This window comes from Salvelinus namaycush, chromosome 8, assembly GCF_016432855.1.
Source record: "Salvelinus namaycush isolate Seneca chromosome 8, SaNama_1.0, whole genome shotgun sequence".
In the NCBI taxonomy this organism is placed as follows: domain Eukaryota; kingdom Metazoa; phylum Chordata; class Actinopteri; order Salmoniformes; family Salmonidae; genus Salvelinus; species Salvelinus namaycush.
In genome coordinates this window covers 57,952,204-57,977,497 of record NC_052314.1, presented here as the reverse complement: position 1 = coordinate 57,977,497, position 25,294 = coordinate 57,952,204, and the positions used below count along the sequence as shown (strand labels likewise).

The following is a 25,294-nucleotide window of genomic DNA, read 5'->3' as shown; positions in this document are numbered from 1 at the left end:
GTGAAATTAGGTTTGATTTGGACTGGACCATTATCATGCACCTGTCTTGAAACAGGGGCAGGAGGAAAAAAAATGCTAATGGTGGATGCTTTTCCCATGGTTCATTTTCATGCCAGCCAGGTAGGCTATACTCCTGTTGTAAAGAGAAGCAATGTGCTTAATATTAGGAAAGTTGAGAAATAAATATAGTAGGCCTAGCCTATAGACAGCTGATGGGATCCTCTTTTTAATAGAGGCCATCACTCTCTCATGCAATTGCATAGCCTATAGAAAAGTTGCGCAACATAAGCTCTCATGAAGTGTTTGATTAGATTTTCAATGACATTTGCATTGCTGTCAGAGTGATAAGAGGGACAATCGAATGCTGAGCACCAGGCAGTTAAGCAAGTTTGGTAGGCTACTAATGATCAGAAGCCTAATTACCATGACAAAATGGTCACATGGAATTTGACTGCTGTAATGACTCGTGACCGCCGGCATTCTGCTGGTGTATCCTGAAGTACCTTCTCTCTGAGAACCTCTTCCCACAGTGCGTACAGGTGAATGGCCTCTCTCTCTTGTGGATCTTCAGATGCATCTTCAGCTGGTGCTGGTGGGAGAACCTCTTCTCACACTGGGGAAGCTGTAGGATTTCTCCCCTCTGTGGACTCTCTGGTGTCTCTTCAGGTTGGACGAGTGTGAAAAACTGGCCCGGCACATGTGGCAGCCGAATGGTTTCTCCCCCGTGTGGACCCTCTGGTGCCTCTTCAGGCTGGACAAATGTGAAAAACTGGCCCGGCACTGGTGGCAGCCGAACGGTTTCTCTCCCGTGTGAATCCTCTGGTGGATCTCCACCTGTTTGGGGAAACTGAAGGCTTTCCCACAGAACGAACACGGGAAGCGCTTCTCTTTGCCACCAGATCTACTGATAGAGTTACTACTACTGTCATTTGTCAATGGACTTGTTGAGGCACTGGCAGAGGTCTGGTTTAACATTAGGAGAGTGTGAGGAGGATGAAGGCCAGGGAGTGTCTGTGTTGTCGCAGGGTCCATGTTCCAGTTGATAGATCCTATAGAAGGCAGGCTGAAGGCAGCACCTGTTAGGTGGTTAACCTGAGGCGCCATCAGTCTCTCTGAATCACAACTATAGGAGCAGGACGGAGCATCGCTAGCCGAGCTGGTGTCTGTTCTCTCCTGCCGCATACGGACACCTTCCTGTCCCCGCAGACCAAATCTACGGCTCACCCTGGTCTCAGCCAGTCTGTTGTCATGGAGACTAAGTTCAGATGTTGTTTTGTGTTTGACTGCCTGTTTTTGGTTGTGATTAACAGTGTTGAGGACGTTGTCCAATCCATTGACCTCCACTATGTTGTCTCTGTTCCTGGCCTGCTCAGTAATGTTGTCCCCTGGGTCCTTGGCTGCACCCATCTGAGTCTGGGAATCCAAGATGGCCGTCCAGTCTCCTCTGTTAGCCTCCAGCCAACCACCTGTAGGAAGAGGTTAGAAAATAGACTTTACAAACATGGCAGAGAAGTCTACATTTGGAGATGTGAAGTTCATACATTATGCGTTTCAAATGATAGCCAGGTGCATCCCTATTCCCATTGAAGATCTATTACTGTATGTAGGCTATATGTATTTCTTCCTTACCTTGCTCTCCCATCTTTAGTCCACTCAGCAGATCAATGCTCTCTGGTCCGTCTTCTATGGTCTCCTCTTTGACCAGCAGCAGATCAGGCTTCCCATCCTCCATGTTTACTGACTAAGAGATACAGAGTGAGAGGATGTTTTATCAAGAAATCTGATATGAGCACCCTGCTATGGAGCATCTTCTGATTGGGCAATGAGGGATTTCTATGAGTACTATGCAAATGTATTACTTAATTTGATTACTTGACACTTAAGACCGTATCCACAAAGCGTCTCAGCGTAAGAGTGCTGATCTAATATCAGGTCCCCATCTGTCTACATAGCTAGGATCAGCTGAATAAAGCTGAATAAAGCTATCCTGCTCTGAGGGGCTTTGTGGATATGAGCCATGACATAAACATGCAGACAGTAGTTTACAGTGGGCTCACCTCAGTGAGACTGTGTGTGGTCCTGTGCTGCTCAGCTGGTTCCTCTGTGGGTTCAGGAGGAGGTGTAGTCTGGTTGTCCTCCATGACCATGGTCTCCTCAGGGTTGCCCAGACCCTCCTCACACCCCTCCTCCTTCAACAGCAACACCTCTGGACCCTCCTCCTCCTGGAAGAGACAGGTGATACACAGACAGATTACACAGACATACACTCCCTCAAGTACGTACACACAGATAATAAACACACTTTCAACATGGAGTGTTTACCCATCCCCACTACGTTTGAGTCCTATACTGTAGTTACAGAATTAATTAATTGTTAAGGGTTTGTACCCTTTTTTTGGAAAATGTTTTCCTAAAATAACATACCAAAATCTAACTGCCTGTAGCTCAGGACATGCATATTCTTAATACCATTTGAAAGGAAACACCTTGAAGTTTGTGGAAATGTCAAATTAATGCAGGAGAACATAACACATTAGATCTGGTAAAAGATAATACAAAAATATATATGTGTATATTTTGTTTCATCTTTGAAATGCAAGAGAAAGTCCATACTTTCAGATAGGAGTCTAAGTGTATTTTAGATTTTGGCCACCAGATGGAAGCAGTGTGTGCAAAGTTCAGAATGATCCAGTGAAGAATTACATTACTGCACAATATTTTGTATCAGGTCTGCCAGGAGTTTGCCCAAATGTGCCAATTGATACATTTAAGTACATCACTATAGAGAACATACAAAATGCAAAAAATGTTAGGTTTACACAGGAATGTCATAATGATGGATCATTAGTTTATACACTAACTTTCACACATCTAGATGGCGGGGTGGGCGTGGAGCCAGAGACAGCAGTGGGGTCATAAAAATACATTTTATCAAACAAAACTATGCTACATTTTATCTCTGGGACCCTGAAAAATTAGAGCAAGATTACAAAATGTAACTACATTACCTTCATAGGTGAATATATCAAACCAGTTGCCATGATAAGTGTTTTGTTGTGCACTCTCAAACAATAGCATGGTATTTTTTCACTAATAGCTACTGTTAATTGGACACAGCAGTTAGATTAATACGAATTTAAGCTTTCTGCCCATATAAGACATGTCTATGTCCCGGAAAGTTGGCTGTTGTATACAATGTAATTGTAGTCACATTAGCAACAACCGTCCCGGTTTGGGGATCCCGTATAGGTTAAACCCATCATGGTGGACATAAATGAGTCAGACAAACCTGACTAAACTATTTATGTGTACTCTAGGTGTTTCACTAAGTTTGTTCTCCATATTTAAAAATAAAAATAGGGAGCCAAATGTGTTCACCACTTATTTCCATGACTGATCAAAATAAGTGTTTTCTCATAGCTCTCGTCCCTCTGCAACAGACTTATGTTTGGACCATGGAATCGTATTGGCACATTGTATCATGAGGTCCCTGGCAATTCCCAGCCTTAATTGGTTATAAAGTGCGGTTGTGTGGAAGCAGGATAGGGTGAGAGCAGATGTGATGTATACTAAACAGTCTCAATGAAAAGTCCCATTTTGTGTTTATTCAACATAAACAAGTTTTAAATACACTTATGAAAACCACACACACCTGTCTCTCTGCGTACCTGGCAGACATCTCAGCTTGGATGTCGGCCCACCACCTCAAACTCAACAAGATGGAGCTGCTCTTCCTCCCAGGGAAGGCCTGCCAGCTCCAAGACCACATCACGGTTGATTGACAACTCCATGGAGTGCAAAGAACATCAAAGCAGTGACCTGCTGCAACTGTGATATGTGGTTGTCTCACCCAGCGATCTTAAGATGAATGCTACTTCATCTTCTTAGAACTACTTCTAAGTTGCTCTGGTTAAGAGCATCTGCTAAATAACTTAATGTAAAATCTGCATGAACTGCATTCATTTTCTCATTAAAAGTGTCTTAGGATAAAAAGTTAAGTCGTTGAATGGTAGTAATGAAATAGGCATTTGTGAAAATCATATAGCCTACACAGTAAACACAATATGTAACATACTTTTTCGGCTTATATATCATATCTGGATGAAATATTCTATTCAGGAATATTCAACACTGAAATCTGTTACTCTCGTTATTGCAAATGCGTCTGGAGATTTAATGCAGAGTTTGATCTAAACATCAGAAGCTATCGAGTGGAATGGTTACTTTCTATGTTATAGAGTGGAATGGTTTTTCTGCTGGTGTATTCTGAGGCTCCTCTCTGAGAATCTCCCATGTGGACCTTCAGGTGCATCTTCAGGTTACCAGCCAGGGCAAAGCGCATGTCACACTGGGTACAGCAGAAGGGTTTCTCCCCTGTGTGGACCCTCTGGTGCCTCTTCAGGTCACCAGCCTGGGAGAACCTCTTCTCACACTGGGGGCAGCTGTATGGTTTCTCCCCCGTGTGGACCCTCTGGTGCCTCTTCAGGTCACCAGCCTGGGAGAACCTCTTCTCACACTGGGGGCAGCTGAAGGGCTTCTCCCCTGTGTGGACCCTCTGGTGGATCTCCACATTCTGGAGGCAGCTGAAGCCTTTGTTACAGAACATGCAGAGGAACCGTTTCTCTTTACGATTGCCTGATTTTGCTCCCCCACCCAGTGCCTTGGCCCTTTGGTCCTTTGAATTCAATACATGATCGAAAAGGACCCGGCTGTGTGAATCTGAAGGTGCAATTGACGTGGATACTGTGTCGCGATCCCTGAACGTGTGTAAAGGGAAGTGGGTGGCGACATTGGTCTTTAAGCTTCCCCTGTAATCTAAGAAATCTTTGCCTTGTGAGTGTCCTTCTCCTAAATGAGTCTCGTCTACATTCCATGTCAGAGGAGCGTCGCCCTCCACTTTCACTTCATTTACAACAACCTCCCCTTTCTTATCTAAACACCCTTCAGAGTATACACTATTACTGTACTGGTTCCAGTCCCCTCTAGACAGATCAGTCTGTGTTTCTAAACCCAAGGGAATGTTGCCAGGGTCCATCTCTGTAGCGTAAGAACAAGACGGATCACTGCCAGTCTCTAATGCGTCACCTGAGTCCCGATGGGAATGAACCGTCCTCGGACTTGTGTTACCGTAAAGTAAATAGTCTGAGCTGGGAGCAGGAGGACAGCCCAGTGGCCCCAGTCTCTCTGACCTGAGGTCAGATCCTGTGTGTAAAAGCCTTTGTGTTAAAGTCTCGGTGTCGGTCTCTGACTTGAGGACGGCGTTCGACGGTCCACTGACCTCCATGATGCTGCGTCGTGTCCTAGGCTTGGGCGCGGCAGCGGTGTGCAGGTCCTCCGTGGCTACAGGGGGCGCTACTCCAGTGGTTTCTACTGTCTGGATGTTTCTGCTGTGCCCTGGGTCCTCCACTCCTTCATACCTCTCCTGCTTGACCCCAGGACCTCTAGCCTCTGCATCTGCAGCCTGACAAGAAGAGGTTTATTACCAGCACATGAGTTGAATGAACTCACAAGCTCTTATGGCAGATAAATAAGGATGTACATGAATAGCTGAAGGAAGTCTTTCTGAAATAAACTGGACACATTTGATGTACTGTAATTTTGATGTAATACTATTAGACTAACCTCTATCACAATAACGTGCTGGATTGAGGTTCCACTCCCCTCATCAACAGTGATTGGTTGGTCATCTCTCCATGTATTGTGCTCAACTGGCTTCACAAAGCTCCTGTGGCCTCCAGTGAGATGTCCTTCACCTGAGACAATGATTGGGGGGAAAGTGGTTGTTAGGTTAGCTACTCAATGCTCAACAGTATATTGTACACTTATGACAGTCTACATTTGGCAAGGATGTAAGGTAGCACTTTAAAAACTTCATACACTATTTATTGATTATGTTCCATGCATCATTCTTTTAAAAGTGTGACAATAGGAAATATGGTTAGAATATGATACTGTCTTTGTGCAATAAGAATTTGGTCTTAATTGACCTGCCTGGTAAAATATAACAAATTGTGCAAGGTAGGTAAGTAATCAGAGTAAGTATTGCATACTATCCAAATACTAACCATAGACATCACATTGTATCTGTCCCATTATGGGTCAGTGAGAGCATGGGCAGCGCCATTGTAGTACAGACTGAGATATGTTCCCGGAATCATCCAATAGCATTGAGGAGATTACCAATAAGTGCATAGATGACGTCTTCCCCAAAGTGACCAGACGAACGTATCCAAACCAAAACCCATGGATTTCCGGCAATATCAGTGCTGGGCTCAAGTTAGAGCTACCGCTTACAAAGAACGGGACACAGACAAGTACAAGAAAGCCCTCTACGACCTTTGACGAGACAAACATGGGAAAGGACAATATTGTAGGAAGGTGGAATCCTATTACACCGGCTCCGACGCACTTCCGATGTGGCAGGGCTTGCAGACGATAACAGATTAAAGGAAACTCAACCGTGAAATGCCCAGTGACGCAGAACTCCCAAGCGAGCTATAGTTTTGACAAGTCGGTTAGGACATCTACTTTGTGCATGACAAGTCATTTTTCCAACAATTGTTTACAGACAGATTATTTCACTGTATCACAATTCCAGTGGGTCAGAAGATTAATATACTAAGTTGACTGTGCCTTTAAACAGCTTGGAAAATTCCAGAAAATGATGTCATGGCTTTAGAAGCTTCTGATAGGCTAATTTACATCATTTGAGTCAATTGGAGATGTAGCTGTGACTGTATTTCAAGGCCTACCTTCAAACTCAGTGCCTCTTTGCTTGACATCATGGGAAAATTAAAAGAAATCAGCCAAGACCTCAGAAAAAAAAATGGTAGACCTCCATAAGTCTGGTTCATCCTTGGGAGCAATTTCCAAACGCCTGAATGTACCACGTTCATCTGTACAAACAATAGTACGCAAGTATAAACACCATGGGACCACGCAACCGTCATACCACTCAGGAAGGAGACGCGTTCTGTCTCCTAGAGATGAACGTACTTTGGTGCGAAAAGTGCAAATCAATCCCAGAACAACAGCAAAGGACCTTGCCATCATCCAGAAGGCGAGGTCAGTACAGGTGCATCAAAGCTGGGACCGAGAGACTGAAACTGCTTCTATCTCAAGGCCATCAGACTACTAAATAGCCATCACTAGCCGGCCTCCATGTAGTTCCCTGCCCTGAACTTCGTCACGGTCACTAGCCAGCTACCACCCAGTTACTCATCCCTACACCTTGGAGGCTGCTACCCTATGTACATAGACATGGAACACTGGTCACTTTAATAATGTTTACATACTGTTTTACCCATTTCATATGTATATAGTGTATTCTAGTCAAGTTCATCCTATTCAACTATTGCTGTACATATACTATATATTCTATCCACAATGTCCATACATCCCATCACATACATACACTGAATAACAATATAAACGCAACATATAAAAGTGTTGGTCGTGTTTCATGAGCTGAAATAAAAGAACCCAGAAATGTTCCATACACACACAAAGCTTATTTCTCTCAAATGTTGTTTACATCCCTGTTAGTATTTCTCTTTTGCCAAAATAATCCATCCACCTGACAGGTGTGGCATATCAAGAAGCTGATGAAACAGCATGATCATTACACAGGTGCCCCTTGTGCTGGGGACAATAAAAGGCCCCTCTAAAATGTGCACTTTTGTCACAACACTGCCAGAGATGTCTCAAGTTGAGGGAGCGTGCAATAGGCATGCTCACAGCAGGAATGTCCACCAGAACTGTTGCCAGAGAAATTAATGTTAATGTTTCTACCATAAGCCACCTCCTATGTCATTTTAGAGAATTTGGCAGTACATCCAACCGGTCTCAACCACAGAACATGTGTAACCACGCCAGCCCAGGATTCCACATCCGGCCTCTTAAACTTCTTGTCAATAGGGGGGCGCCATTTCGACTTTGTAAAAATTTGTTCCCAAATTAAACTGCCTCGTACTCAATTCTTGCTCGTACAATATGCATATTATTATTACTATTGGATAGAAAACACTCTCTAGTTTCTAAAACCGTTTGAATTATTTCTCTGAGTGAAACAGAACTCATTCTGCAGCACACTTCCTGTCAAGGAGTGAGATTTCTGAAATCGAGGTCTCTGTTCTAGGGTCAGTTTATAAATTCCCATGTAAGCTATGGGGCTACATGCACTGCATACGCCTTCCTCTAGATATCAGTAAGCGGTGAGAATTTGAATGGAGTGGATTGCACCATCTGGGGCACTATAAAAGCTTTTGGAACGGAAGGTCCGTTCTTTTCAACGGGGAGCCTGGCGCAGGAGGGACATCACAATGGCGTCCTGAAAAGCTTTCGTTTTAGCAGTTCTATATCTCCGGCTCTGATTTAATTTGATTTTTGTCTTAACTTCATAAGGTAGTTAATTTAAACCGACTTATAGCAGTTTATATCAGTTTATTGCGATTTTCTGGAATTTCTTTGTCACACGCTATCGCTAGTTGGACACCTCTCCGGCACATGGCTAGCGTTAGCTGCTATTTCTACAGGAGAAGAGGACATCTTTCAACCAAAAGACGATTGTTCTGGAGAAAGGACACCTTGCCCAAGATTCTGATGGAAGCTCGTCAAATAGTAAGAAGTCTTTATGCTGTTAATTTGTATTTATGTTGACAAATGTTAAACAATAATTCCGCCATGAATTTCGGTGCGGTCTCGCTTTAGCGCACGCTGTATGCGCAGTAACGTTAATTTAAAAAATCTAACACAGCGGTTGCATTAAGAACTAATGTATCTTTCATTTGCTGTCCAACCTGTATTTTTAGTCAAGTTTATGAATAGCTATCGATTAGATTAGGTGCCTCTCCAAGATGGCGCCGGACAGATTGCTTGAAGTTTGGCCACTACTCACATTGTATAACCACGATTTGTGCCGCTACATATGCACATTTTCGAACAAACCCTATATGCATTGTGTAATATGATGTTACAGGACTGTCATCTGAGGAAGTTTATGAAGGTTAGTCAAAAATGATATATCTTTTGCTTGCTTGTTACGATCGCTAACCTTTGCTGCTGGTAAATGGTGTTGTGTTTCTGGCTATTGTGGTAAGCTAATATAATGCTATATTGTGTTTTCGCTGTAAAACACTTAAAAAATCTGAAATATTGGCTGGATTCACAAGATGTTTGTCTTTCATTTGCTGTACGCTGTGTATTTTTCAGAAATGTTTTATGATGAGTATTTAGGTAATTCACGTTGCTCTCTGTAGTTATTCTAGTCGCTTTGGTGAGAGTTGTGATGGTGGCTGCAATGGTAAACTATGATTTATACCTGAAATATGCACATTTTTCTAACAAAACATATGCTATACAATAAATATGTTATCAGACTGTCATCTGATGAAGTTGTTTCTTGGTTAGTGGCTATTTATATCTTTATTTGGTTGAATTTGTGATAGCTACCTATGCAGGAAAAAAATGGTGGAGTAAAAAAAGTGGTGTCTTTTGCTAACGTGGTTAGCTAATAGATTTACATATTGTGTCTTCCCTGTAAAACATTTTAAAAATCAGAAATGATGGCTGGATTCACAAGATGTGTATCTTTCATCTGGTGTCTTGGACTTGTGATTTAATGATATTTAGATGCTAGTATTTACTTGTGACGCTATGCTAGGCTATGCTAGTCAGCTTTTTTACTGATGGGGGTGCTCCCGGATCCGGGATTGGGAGGAATTAGAGGTTAACCTGCGGGATCGTCTGAGACCAGCCACCCGGACAGCTGATGAAACACTTGCCTTGATGACAGCTTTGCACACTTGGCATTTTCTCAAATCAGCTTCACCTGGAATGCTTTTCCAACAGTCTTGAAGGAGTTCCCACATATGCTGAGCACTTGTTGGCTGCTTTTCCTTCACTCTGTGGTACAACTCATCCGTAAACATTTTCAATTGGGTTGAGGTCGGGTGATTGTGGAGGCCAGGTCATCTGATGCAGCACTCCATCACTCTCTTTGGTCAAATAGCTCTTTCGCAGCCTGGAGGTGTGTTTTGGATCATTGTCCTGTTGAAAAGCAAAATGATAGTCCCACTGAGCGCAAACCAGATGGGATGGTGTATCGCTGCAGAATACTATGGTAGCCATGCTGGTTAACTGTGCCTTGAATTCTAAATAAAATCAGACTGTCACCAGCAAAGCATCCCCACACCACCTCCTCCGTGCTTCACGGTGGGAACCACACATGCTGAGATCATCTGTTCACCTACTCTCCGTATCACAAAGACATGGCGGTTGGAACAAAAAAAATCTAATTTGGACTCATCAGACCAAAAGGACAGCTTTCTACCGGTCTAATGTCCATTGCTCGTGTTTTCCTTGGGCCAAGCATGTCTCTTGTTATTGGTGTCCTCTAGTAATGGTTTCTTTGCAGCAATTTGACTGCGAAGGCCTGATTCACAGTCTCCTCTAAACAGTTGATGTTGAGATGTGTCTGTTCCTTGAACTCTTCAAGGAACTCTTCAAAATTTCTGAGGCTGGTAACTCTAATGAGCTTATCCTCTGCAGCAGAAGTAACTCTGGGTCTTCCTTTCCTGTGGCGGTCCTCATGAGAGCCAGTTTCATCATAGTGCTTGATGCTTTTTGCAACTGCATTTGAATAAACTTTAAAAGTTCTTAATTTTCCGTATAGGCTGACCTTCATGTCTTAAAGTAATGGACTGTTTCTCTGTGCTTATTTGAGCTGTTCTTGCCACAATATGGACTTGGTATTTTACCAAATAGGGCTATTTTCTGTATACCATGCCTACCTTGTCACAACACATCTGATTGGCTCAAACACATTAAGAAGCAAAGAAATTCCACAAATTAACTTAAGGCACACCTGTTAATTGAAATGCATTCCAGGTGACTACCTCATGAAGCTGGTTGAGAGAATGCCAAGCTGTCAAGGCAAAAAAGGTGGCTACTTTAAAGAATCTCAAATATAAAATATTTTGATTTGTTTAACACTTTTGGTTACTACATGATTCCATATGTGTTATTTCATAGTTATGTCTTTATTATTATTATACAATGTAGAAAATTGTACAAATAAAGAAAAACCCTGGAATGAGAAGGTGTCCAAACTTTTTACTGGTACTGTATATATATTTATACTCCAGACTACGACATTGTACGTCCTTATTTCTTAATTCCATTTTTACTTTTAGATTAGTATGTATTGTTAGATATTACTGTTGTAGCTAGGAATACAAGCCTTTCGCTAAACCTGTGTATGTGATCAATAAGATTTGATCTCAATATTTCAAACTGACCACCATTGTCCCTGTTCCCAAGAACTCCAAGGTAACCTGCCTAAATGACTATCGTCCCGTGGCACTCACATCTGTAATTATGAGTGCTTTGAAAGGCTGGACATGACATATCAACCCAGATACCCTGGACCCACTCCAATTCTCATACCGCCCCAACAGATCCACAGATGACGCAATCTCAATTGCACTTCACACTGCTCTCTCCCAAGAGGTGAAATAACTATGTGAGAATGCTGTTCATAGACTACAGCTCAGTGTTCAATGCCATAGTCCTCTCCAAGCTCGGGACCATGCGACTTAACACCCCTCTCTGCAACTGGATCCTAGACTGCCTGGCCGGCCCTTGGTGGTGAGGGTAGGCAACAACACCTTCGCCACACTGACCCTCAACATGGGGGCCACTCAGGGGTGTGTGCTTAGTCCCTTTAACTTCTTATGGCTGGGGGCAGTATTAAGTAGCTTGGATGAATAAGGTGCCCAGAGTAAACTGCCTGCTACTCAGGCCCAGTTGCTAATATATGCATATTATTAGTAGATTTGGATAGAAAACACTCTGAAGTTTCTAAAACTGTTTGAATGATGTCTGCAAGTATAACATAACTCATATGGCAGGCAAAAACCTGAGAAAAAATCCAACCAGGAAGTGGGAAATCTGAGGTTTGTAGTTTTTCAACTCGTCGCCTATCGAATATACAGCGGGATATTGGTCATATTGCACTTCCTAAGGCTTCCACTAGATGTCAACAGTCTTTAGAACCTTGTTTGATGCTTCTGTGAAGGAGGGGGGAATGAGGGCTCTTTGAGTCAGGGCTCTGGCAGAGTGCCATGAGCTGACCACATGCGTTCACGTGAGAGTTAGACCAGCGTTCCATCGCATTTCTACAGACAAAGGAATTCTCCGGTTGGAACATTATTGAAGATTTATGTTAACTTCTTGCCACTATAGGGGGTGCTGTTTCGCATTAGCATAATTTGCTCTACAGATTAAACGGCTTCCTACTCAATTCTTGCTCGTACAATATGCATATTATTATTATTATTGGATAGAAAACACTCTAGTTTCTATAGCCGTTGGAATTTTGTCTCTGAGTGAAACAGAACTCAATCTACAGCACTTTTCATGATAGGGAGTCAGATTTCAGACATCTTGGCCCCTGATCTGGAGTCAGTTTAAAGGTCCGTGTAAATGCTATGGAGAAACAGACACTTCTTACGTCTTCCCCTGGATGTCAGTACGTGATGACGCTTTGAATGGAGTCGATTGCGCAATCAGGGGCTGTATAAAACAGCAAATACCGGAAGTAGCTTCCCTTTGCTGCCTGCGCCTGGCGCACGAAGGACGTCGGACTCGCCTCCTTCCAAGCTTTTGTTATGCCAGTAATATTTCTCTGGTCATGTTTTTACTCGTTAGAGGTGTTAAAAACATCATAAGGTAGTTAATTTAAACCGTTTTATAGCAATTTATATCCGTTTAGTGCGATTTTGAGGCATTTATTTCTGAGACACTTTGAACCGCTGGGCACGTTTCCAGTTCATGCCGAACGTTAGTGGGCATTTCCACATGGCAAGAGGACAGCTTTCGACCAAAAGACGATTAGACCCAAGAAAGGATTCTTTGCCCAAGATTCTGATGGAAGAACAGCTCACAGTAAGAACAATTTATGATGATAAATCGTGTTTCTGTCAAAATGTTAAACGCTTATGCCGCCATTTTGTTTTGTATAGCTTCGCTTGGCGCAACCTGTATTGAAAAGTAAGGATAATTTAAAAAATGTAAATCAGCGATTGCATTAAGAACTAATTTGTCTTTCGATTCCTGTCAACCCTGTATTTTTTAGTCAAGTATATGATTAGCTATTGATTAAACTAGATCACTCAAAGATGGCGACCGACATTTTCAGGCTTGTTTTGCTACTATTTTCATTGTATAACCATGGTTTTTTATGGCTAAATATGCACATTTTCGAACAAACTCTATATGTATGTTGTAATATGATGTTACAGGAGTGTCATCGGAAGAATTCTGAGAAGGTTAGTGAAAAAATTAATATATTTTGGCGATGATAACGATATCGCTCTCTTTGGCTTGAATTCATGCTGGGGTAACGTTTGCATATGTGGTATGCTAATATAACGATTTATTGTGTTTTCGCCGTAAAACACTTAGAAAATCTGAAATGTTGTCTGAATTCACAAGATCTGTGTCTTTCCATTGCTATGTGCTGTGTATTTTTAAGAAATGTTTTATGATGAGTAAATTGGTAATACAAGTTGCTCTCTGTAGTAATTCTAGTCGCTTTGGTGAGATTTGTGATGGTGGCTGCAATGGCAAACTATGATTTATACCTGAAATATGCACATTTTTCTAACAAAACCTATCCTATACCATAAATATGTTATCAGACTGTCATCTGATGAGGTTTTTTCTTGGTTAGTGGCTATCAATATCTTAGTTTAGCCGAATTGGTGATAGCTACTGGTGGAGAGAAAAAATGGTGGACAAAGAAAAATGGTGTCTTTTGCTAACGTGTTTAGCTAATAGATTTACATATTGTGTCTTCCCTGTAAAACATTTTAAAAATCTGAAATGGTGGCTTTATTCACAAGATCTGTATCTTTCATTAGGTGTCTTGGACTTGTGATTTAATGATATTTAGATGCTACTATTTAATTGTGACGCTATGCTAGCGATGCTAATCAGTGGGGGGGGGGGGGGGGGGGGGGTGATCCCGGATCCGGGGTTGAGGCTCGTTAGAGGTTAAACATCCTAAAGATTGATTCTATACTTCGTTTGACATGTTTCTACAAACTGTAATTCGGACTTTTCGTCTGAACTTTCGCATGGACTTGCCCGTGCGTCGTGAGTTTGGATTGTGTACTGAACGCACGAACAAAAAGGAGGTATTTGGACTAGAGGTCGACCGATTAATCGGAATGGCCGATTTAATTAGGGCCGATTTCAAGTTTTCATAACAATCGGTATTTTTGGACACCGATTTGGCCGAATGTTTAAAAAAATTGTACACCTTTATTTAATTTGGCAAGTCAGTTAACACTTTCTTATTTTCAATGACGGCCTAGGAACGGTGGGTTAACCTGTTATGGCTGCAAGGGAAAGTATTGAGTAGCCAGATAAAAGATGCCCATTTCAAACGGCCTCGTACTCAATTCTTGCTCGTACAATATGCATATTATTATTACTATTGGATAGAAAACACTCTCTAGTTTCTAAAACCGTTTGAATTATTTCTCTGAGTGAAACAGAACTCATTCTGCAGCACGTTTCCTGACCAGGAAGTGGAATGTCAGAAATCTATGCTCTGTTCAACTTCTTGCCTATACATGGGCATAAGACGTAAGAGGCTACGTACACTTCATACACCTTCCCCTGGTTGGTCAAGAGGTTGTGAGAGAAAAAATGTTGTGTTTATCTTGGTCTAAGGTGGAATAAAAGCTCTTTCTTTGACGTGACCGTCCACTTCCTGTTTCTGGAGCGCGCGAAAGAGGACATGGATATGCCTTCTGTTTAGCTGTCGTTATGAACGACTAACATCTCCGTCTTAGATTTTATTTGATACATGTGACCATATCATCGTAACGTATGTTTTTTCAATATAGTTTAATCAGATTATTGAAATTTTTTCGGGAGTTTTGCCGTGTTCCGTTCTGACTTTGTTGTCGTTGGAGAGATCCGTGCCACTCGGCTAGGGTGCATGCTAAATGAAGAGGGATATTTGCCGTTCCAGATCAAAACAACGACTGTTCTGGACAAAGGACACCTTGTCCAACATTCTGACGGAAGATCACCAAAAGTAAGAAACATTTTATGATGCTATTTCTAATATCTGTCGTGCATGTGAACTGGTCGTGGGCGCCCAAGTGTTTCTGGCTATTGTGGCTACGCTAATATAGCGCTACATTTTGTTTTCGCTGTAAAACATTTAATTAATCGGAAATATTGTCTGGAATCACAAGATGCCTGTCTTTCAATTGCTGTACACTATGTATTTTTCAGAAATGTTTTATGATGAGTAATTAGGTATTTGACGTTGGTGTCTGTAAATATTATGGCTGCTTTCGGTGCAATTTCTGATTGTAGCTGAAATGTAAACTATGATTTATACCTGAAATATGCAAATTTTTCTAACAAAACATATGCTATACAATAAATATGTTATCAGACTGTCATCTGATGAAGTTGTTTCTTGGTTAGTGGCTATTTATATCTTTATTTGGTCGAATTTGTGATAGCTACTGATGGAGTAAAAACTGATGGAGTAAGAATAGTGGTGTCTTTTGCTAACGTGGTTAGTTAATAGATTTACATATTGTGTCTTCCCTGTAAAACATTTTAAAAATCGGACATGTTGGCTTGATTCACAAGATGTGTACCTTTCATCTGGTGTCTTGGACTTGTTAATGTGTGAAAGTTAAATATTTTCAAAAAATATCTTTTGAATTTCGCGCCCTGCACTTGAGCTGGATGTTGTCATAAGTGTACCGGTGTCGGGCTGCAGCCCAAACAGGTTAACTGCCTTGTTCAGGGGCAGAACGACAGATTTTTACCTTGTCAGCTCGGGGATTCAATCTTGCAACCTTCCCGTTAACTAGTCCAACGCTCTAACCACCTGCCTCTCATTGCACTCCACGAGGAGCCTGCCTGTTACGCGAATGCAGTAAGAAGCCATGGTAAGTTGCTAGCTAGCATTAAACTTATCTTATAAAAAACTATCAATCAATCATAATCACTAGTTAACTACACCTGGTTGATATTACTAGTTTATCTAGCGTGTCCTGCGTTGCATATAAACGATGCGGTGCACATTCGCAGAAAAAGGACTGTCGTTGCTCCAACGTGTACCTAACCATAAACATCAATGCCTTTCTTAAAATCAATACACAGAAGTATATATTTTTAAACCTGCATATTTAGCTAAAACAAATCCAGGTTAGCAGGCAATATTAACCAGGTGAAATTGTGTCACTACTCTTGCGTTCATTGCACGCAGAGCCAGGGTATATGAGATAATAATAAACGTTTCGTTTTCAAAATGATAGTTTCCGGATTCGACCATATTAATCACCAAAGGCTCGTATGTGTGTTATGTTATAATTAAGTCTATGATTTGATAGAGCAGTCTGACTGAGCGATGGTAGGAGGCAGCAGGCTCGTAAGCATTCAATTTGCCAGCAGCTCTTCACTGTGCTTCAAGCATTGCGCTGTTTATGACTTCAAGCCTATCAACTCCCGAGATTAGGCTGGTGTAACCGATGTGAAATGGCTAGCTAGTTAGCGGGGTGCGTGCTAATAGCGTTTCAAATGTCACTTGCTCTGAGACTTGGAGTAGTTGTTCCGCTGCTTCGAGGGTGGCTGTTGTCGATGTGTTCCTCGTTCGAGCCCAGGAGGAGAGGGACAGAAGCTATACTGTTACACTGGCAATACTAAAGTGCCTATAAGAACATACAATAGTCAAAGGTATATGGAATACAAATGGTATAGAGAGAAATAGTCCGATGAATACTATATTAACTACAACCTAAAACCTCTTACCTTGGAATATTGAAGTCATGTTAAAAGGAACCACCAGCTTTTTTAAAAGGAACTTAAACGTTAGCTTTTTTACGTGGTACATATTGCACTTTTACTTTCTTCTCCAACACTGTTTTTGCATTATTTAAACCAAATGTAACATATTTCATTATTTATGAGGCTAAATTGATTTTTCTTGATGTATTATATTAAGTTAAAATAAGTGTTCAGTATTGTTGTAATTGTCATTATTACAAATAAATAAATAAATAGGCCAATTTAATCGGTATCGGCTTTTTTTGGTCCTCCAATAATCGGTATCGGCATTGAAAAATCATAATCGGTCGACCTCTAATTTGGACATAAATGATGGACTTTATGGAACAAATTAAACATTTGTGGAACTGGGATTCCTGGGAGTGCATTCTGATGAAGATCAAAGGTAAGTGAATATTTATAATGCTATTCTGACATCTGTTGACTCCACAACATGGCAGATATCTTTATGGCTTGTTTGGGCTCTGAGCGCTGTACTCAGATTATAGCATGGTGTGCTTTTTCGGTAAAGTTTTTTTGAAATCTGACAGCGGTTGCATTAACGAGAGGTTTATCTAAAGTTCCATGTATAATACTTGTATCTTTTATCAATGTTTATTATGAGTATTTCTGTAAATTGATGTGACTCTCTGCAAAATCACCGGATGTTGGAGGCAAAACATTACTGAAAACGCACCAATGTAAACTAAGATTTTTGGATATAAATATGAACTTTATCTCACAAAACATACATGTATTGTGTAACATGAAGTCCTATGAGTGTCATCTGATGAAGATCATCAAAGTTTAGTGATTAATTTTCTCTTTCTGCTTTTTGTGACTCCTCTCTTTGGCTGGAAAAACGGCTGTGTTATTCTGTGAATAGGTGCTGACCTAACATAATGATATGTTGTGCTTTCGTCGTAAAGCCTTTTTGAAATCGGACACTGTGGTGGGATTAACAACATTTCTGTTGTTTTGAATTTGGCGCCCTGCACTTTCACTGGCTGTTGTCATATGGATCCCGTTAATGGGATCCCAGCCATAAGAAAAACCCTGTTCACGTACAACTGCACGGTCACGCACAACTCCAATACCATCTTCACATTTGCTGACGACGCGACCGTGGTAGGCCGGCTCACCGACAGCGATGAGACAGCTTACAGGGTGGAGATCAGAGACCTCGCACACATTCACATACACTACAAACCCACACACATATACTTACACACTGTCACAATCATCATATACTGCTGCTAATCTGTAATTTATTTTACGCTTATTATCTATCCTGATACCTAGTCACATTACCCTGCCTTTATGTACATATCTACCTCAAATACCTCGTACCCCTGCACAGTGATATCACAGACAGAAGGGTTAACCCAGACAGGTCACAGGGTCTAAAGCATCCGTTTAGAATGTTTTCTCACCACCAAATATGGTAGTGAGAGGAAGTACAGTCGCGGGTGGTGGGAGAGGATGAAACTAGGTGAAACTGGGCCGACATTCTGCACATTTTCTCATAGGTGAAACGTCTTCTCAATTTTCTGTACCCAAAACTACAATATTTTACGAACACAGTGCACTAAGTTTTATAGACTTGACGCTTTGCTAAAGTAAAAAAAAATCATTATTTAGGAGTGCAATGTCAAATAGTTTGTGCACACGCACATTTTAGAGGAGGCGCAGCAGTCTAAGGGCACTGCATCTCAGTGCAAGAGGCATCACTACAGTTCCTGGTTCGAATCCAGGCTGTATCACATCCGGCCATGATTGGGAGTCCCATAGTGTGGCGCACAATTGGCCCAGCGCCGTCCGGGTTTGGCCGTCATTGTAAATAAGAATTTGTTCTTAACTGGCGTGCCTAGTTAAATAAAAACTAAAAATATACATACTACAACGTGCCAATACTATCTTGCTAGCTATTGCTTGGCCCACCTCCTTGCTCCCACTGTAAAACAACATCTATCTTGGGTTAGTTATAAATATGTTTGGTGATATGGTACTGATACTCTATGTACATAGCGTCAATCTTGTGTATTTTATTCCTCGTGTTACAATTAGTATTTTGCTTCTTTTTTTTTTTACTCTGCGTCATTGGGAAGCACTTGTAAGCATGCATTTCACAGTAAAGTCTACACCTGTTGTATTCGGTGCATGTGACAAATACAATTTGATTGAAGGCCATCTCCATTTTGAAGTAGTCAATTTTATTTTTCTACTACTTCTATGAGTTGGCAAACAAACTGAAAGCGTGCATACTGTGTCGTTTGAACAGGTATAAAGCCAAGTTGGCGATTTACTGGCTGACACCTGCAGTTATGGAATAATTAATTGGCTGATCAAAGATCCCTGAATGGAATAATGTGATCCTTCCTTAACTCATATGAAGTCCAACCCAGTTTACTGCTTCAAAACGGTGAAAGTACTCAATGGCGCTACTCATGCTAACAAGCTTTTGAGTCCACTATCATTCTCTAGGACCAAGATACAATTGTGGGTAACACATCTGAACATATGCGCAGAGGGGAACGGGGCTATGGGCCCCGCAGCCTCTGCCTTCTGAAAAATGTACCTCTTACTATTCCTCTGTATCGATCGAGGATCTTGACACTACTGGGACGACGCTTCAGTTCCAGCAGCTGTAGTTTCCTCCGCAATCCCCTGTTTTCTTTTTGGCTTTGAGACATTTCCAAACGAAACACTGCATAGTCGTCGTCTACGAGTTTACAGATCTCTGCCACGGCTGCATTCGCTAACACCTCCATAATGGAGGCTATTTGAGTGTGAAAAACCACACAGTTAGCCATGTTAGCTAACGTTAACTACTAAGTTAGCCAGCTAGCGTTACCTAGAAAAATAACATATCGACCAAGTACTGTCTCCAACGTGAATTAAAGACTACCTGAGGTAAGTATGTGACGCTGTGCAGTTAAACGAGTTTGAGTTCCAGGGTGTTAATAAACGTCCAAATAACAACAAACACGCTAACGTGGAAATTGTTGTCACTTAACTTCCTTTTACACAGAAGATAAGTGATATTATTGGTTGTCGTCATAGCTCTAAAGGCGTGGTTAAATGTAACAATCATGCGCACTGTTCTCTGAATTACGGTACTACTTATTACATTACACATCAACTATCCTATGATCAGTGGTTATGTCCGAATACCAACACAAGCGTACTATATACTTAATTAAACTGCATACTAATTTCGGCATTTGATTTAGTAGAATTCACTCGTCTTTTCCGACTCACGTGTTTGACAAGAGGCGATAATGAGAGATTGACGCGCTGTACCAAAATGAAGGAATGGTGCGAGTCAACGCGATGGTCCATTCGAAATTTCATATACTATATAACGTTATTTTTTCGCATAATATTTTGTAAGCGAGCATATGGGTATTCGGACGCAACCAATATCTGTAAAGCAGAGAACAGACTTGTTTAGAAAGTAGTGTGTTAGTAAGAATAGCGTAAGAAAGAATATAACAACTTTTTATACCATCTAAATCAATTTGTATTAGTCACATGCTTCTTAAATAACAGATGTGGACTAACAGTGAAATGCTTACTTCCCAACAATGTAGAGAGAAAGAAAAGAGCCATAGAGTGCGTTCGTAAATTCACTCTGGCTATCTACTCTGATTTCAGAGCACTCTGGTGTGAATGTGCCAGAGAGCAGAATAACGGATGAATTTATGAATTCGCAACACCCATTGAATATGACCAGTGTCAATAAAAGTTGGCAAAAAAGGGTAATTCAATTGTTGTTAGCAGCACATTTAGTCACTAACGCTCTAGATAACATGAAAACAACCTAACCACCTCTGCAGTGAGTAAAATGGTCAGAATGAAGTGTTCTCTCATTTATCTGTTAGTAGCAAGCTAGCCAACGTTAGCCAGTTAGCTTACGTGCTTGACTGCTTTTAAGGTCAGAACGCTCGGATCAACCGTACTCTGCCAGTGTCCAGTGTGCGCTCTGAACGATCTGAGAGCGAAACACTCTGAATTTACAATCTGACAACACCGCAAATTTACAAACGCCCCAAGCGCATTGCGCACACTCAGGCACTCCAGAGTGAATTTACGAGCACACCCATAATAGAAAAGTAAAACACGTAATCATAAAAGTAGTAAATTAGTAACGATAACTTTGCAATACTGGTTAGAGCGTTGGGCCAGTAACCGAACGGTTTCTAGATCGAATCCCCGAGCTGACAAGGTAAACAAATATGTCGTTCTGCCCCTGAACAAGGCACTTAACCCACTGTTTCTAAGCCGTCATTGGAAATAAGAATGTATTCTTAACTAGTTCAATTTAAAATATATATATATACACAGGTACCAGAACGTAGTCGATGTGCAGGGGTACCAGGTAATTGAGGTAGATATGTACGAATAAAGTGACAGTACATAGTGACATAGCAGCAGTTTATGTGATATGTCAAAAAAGTTAGTTAAAAAAGGGTCAATGCACATAGTCCAGGTAGCTATTTGGTTAACTATTTAAGTAACAACTTAGCGGTCTTATGGCTTGGGTGTAAAAGCTGTTCAGGGTCCTGTTGGTTCCAGACATGGTGCATTGGTACCGCTTGCCGTGCGGTACCAGAGGTTACAGTCTATGACTTGAATGGCTGGAGTCCTTGACATTTTTAGGGCCTTCCTCTGAGACCACCATGTCGCGACTGATGCAGAACTCAGTGAGGAGCCTAGCAGCAAATGCAATACCCGCCCATCCCCCACGTCGCCTGCTGACTCAACAAGATTGAAAATAGCCATGGCCTAGCACCAACAGCACGAGGGTAACATCACCACAACAAGCACCTGCATCTCAGTTACTCCAGCCACTAGCACCTGAAATTAGCTGTGCGTGGGTAAAATCCCTGGGGAAGCCAAGCCAGGGGAAAAAAAGACATATTACAACCAATGTGTTGTGATAATTGCGTTGTGTGCTCTGTAACCTCTTAGTTCATATGCCTTGACTCTGGTGTATAGGCCTAAAGCTGGGACAATAAGAAGACAGTGGCAGAATAAATTCAACCACACCTGGGTTTCATCACAAAACCAGAGAGCAACATCTGTCCGGTGAAGTCCACAAAACATATTGCATGTAACAAACAGTTACATGACCTACAGCATGGTCAAGCAAGTTAATGTTTCCGACATTGTCGGACTACTAACAACTATTGATTTAGAACCATGTAGAGTTAGGCTACCGCAAGTCGCAAAGAAAACACAATTTAAACTTTAACATTTCAACATCATCAAATCACATATGCTTAGTGTAATACAGAGACAACTAAAAGATACCAAAAACAATATAGTCCAACGTAAGCTAAATACAGTATGATTTGGCTGTCCATGGTACTGATTGCCAATGCATGCTTGTAAGTAGAAGAACATGTTGACTCACCCTACTTGTAGAGGAACGCCAATGCCATCCTCCTCTCTCATGTTGCCGAAATGGTCTATGACTCTGTTTTGCACCCATGAATACACACCACTGCTTCTGACGACCTTGGTGATGAGGTAGCGCAAGATTTTCTTGACACTTACCCAAGCCACATGTTCAGTGGGAGAAAGTGGACTTTTTGTAGCGCCTGGTTCAAGGTCTGCAGTTGGTTGTGGTGCACGCTATGTCGTCCGAGGAGACGATAGATGGCTTTTTCAATGTGTGTAACTCCCTGCACAATTTCTTTAGGAAACCCAAGGTGACTGCACAGTACACTGGGGAAAAACTGAAAAGACTTCTTGATCAGAGACGGAATGGCCACCTTGCTATGGTGTCAGTCATTTTTAAATCAAGTGACATCACAGAGATGCTCTGTGAAATAGAATCTACTCGCGCATATGGCGCTGCTATGTGCGACTTGAGGTCACAGACATATTGAAAGCAGTGACAGGGCCGAGCTTTACGTTTTTTGCTAACACGACTCACAAAATCCTGGGGCTCCTCGACACTCCTAACAAGTTACTGCAGTCTGAAACTACTGATCTGCAGACCGGTGTCAAACTTGTCCACAGTACGTATGGGTCCTTTGAAAAACTGCTATGTGATGCTGAATTCGAAAAGCTTTGGGAGGCATTCCAGGAAGGAGGGCACGAGCGCATCTGCTCCATGCAAACGACGGAGAGTCATGAGAAACTGCAAGAGTATCTATTTGAACACTCTGGTCTCAGACTAGAAGTAACATAGTAAATGTTAATCCGGGACACTCACTAGTATGATATGTTATGTTTGGTATGCTTCAAAAGGCACACGCACATCTGAGCTATCTTTTTTGCAGGTGCATGGTAACAGCTGAATAAAATGAGAAAAGAGAATAAACCGACATACAGGAAAACGGTTCCAAATAAATGACATTATTACGTGCTCCACCACCCATGTTATCTACATGATTAAATGTCCTTGTGGGCTGTGTTATGTAGGTAAAAACCTCTTGTTCTCTCAAACAGAGAATTTGTGAACATAAGTTCAATCAGGAGAAACAACAGGGATTAATTATTCAGTTGCAGTACATTTTAATGACCTGAAACATGACATTTATCCCTTTAAATTTTGTGGCATAGAGAAAGTTAAGATATCAGACAGGGGAGGTGATATAAATAATACTTTGAGCAAAATAGAGTATTTTGTATTTTCACCTTCCAGACATTATTTCTTAGAGGTCTTAATGATGAAATGCCTATGTATGTTAACGTGTAAATGTGAATATGAATTATGCCCCCATTTCAGATTACTCTGACGTTTTTCTTGCGCTGTACCCAATGATTTATGAAAACTTGCGTGGTAGGTCAAAGTCCTTATTGTGGTTTTACAGACGTGTTTAATATGTTTTATTTACACACTTTATTTGAATATTTATGAAATGCACATTGTTACATTTGGTATCACTAATTTTTTTTCTCCCTCGACTCCAAACCTATTTGATGCGTGGAACGGATGTGGGTGAGGCTGTGTCTACATAAGGGTGCTAATTTAAACAACTCACAAAAGCTCTGACGAAGGCCATGAGGGCGATATTTAAAGCTTATTAAAGAGCATTGTTACTATCAAGAGCAGTGTGCGGGTTTCTTATTTTTCTCATGTTTGGTATAGCCCTTGGTTAACTCCAGATTTGACTGCCCTTGACCAGCACAAAAACACCATGTGGCGTACTGCACTAGCATCGAATAGCCACCGCGATATGCAACTTTTCAGGGAAGTCAGGAACCAATACACACAGTCAGTTAGGAAAGCTACGGCTAGCATTTTCAAACAGAAATGTGCATCCTGCAGCACTAATTCCAAAAAGTTTTGGAACACTAAAGTCCATGGAGAATAAGAGTACCTCCTCCCAGCTGCCCACTGCACTGAGGCTACCCCCGCCCTGGCCAACAGCTCTGCACCCCGCAGCAACTGGTCCAAGGCCCGCCCCTTCTCCTTCACCCAACTCCAGACAGCTAATGTTCTGAAAGAGCTGCAAAATCTGGATCCCTACAAATCAGCTGGGCTAGACAATCTGGACCCTCTTTTCCAAAGATTATCTGCCGCCATTGTTGCAGCCCCTATTACTAGTCTGTTCAACCTCTCTTTCGTATCGTCTGAGATTCCTAAAGATTTGTAAGCGGCCGCAGTCATCCTCCTCTTCAAAGGGGGAGACACTCTAGACCCAAACTGTTACAGACCTATATCCATCCTGCCCTGCCTTTTCTGAAGTCTTCGAAAGCCAAGTGAACAAACAGATCACCGACCATTTTGAATCCCACCGTACCTTCTCTGCTTTGCAATCTGGTTTCCGAGCTGGTCACGGGTGCACCTCAGCCACGCTCAAGGTCCTTAATCGATATCATAACCGCCATCGATAAGAGACAGTACTGTGCAGCCATCTTCATTGACCTGGACAAGGCTTTCGACTGTCAATCACCGTATTCTTATCGGCAGACTCAACAGCCTTGGTTTCTCAAATGACTGCCTCGCCTGGTTCACCAACTACTTCTCTGATAGAGTTCAGTGTGTCAAATCGGAGGGCCTGTTGTCCGGACCTCTGGCAGTCTCTATGGGGGTGCCACAGGGTTAAATTCTCGAGCCGACTCTTTTCTCTGTATATATCAATGATGTCGCTCTTGCTGTGGGTGATTCTTTGATCCACCTCTACGCAGGCAACACCATTCTGTATACATCTGGCACTTCTTTGGACACTGTGTTAACAAACCTCCAAACAAGCTTCAACGTCATACAACACTCCTTCCGTGGCCTCCAACTGCTCTTAAATGCTAGTAAAATGAAATGCATGCTCTTCAACCGATCGCTGCCCGCACCCGCCCGCCCGACTAGCATCACTACTCTGGACGGTTCTGACCTAGAATATGTGGACAACTACAAATACCTAGGTGTCTGGCTAGACTATATAAACTCCTTCCAGACTCACATTAAGCATCTCCA

General features: G+C 41.8%; 1 pseudogene; it reads right to left on the bottom strand.

The window, feature by feature from the left end:
- Positions 1-228: 228 nt before the first annotated feature.
- Positions 229-19,878, bottom strand: LOC120052921 (annotated as a pseudogene).
- Between the last annotated feature and the right edge of the window lie 5,416 nt (positions 19,879-25,294).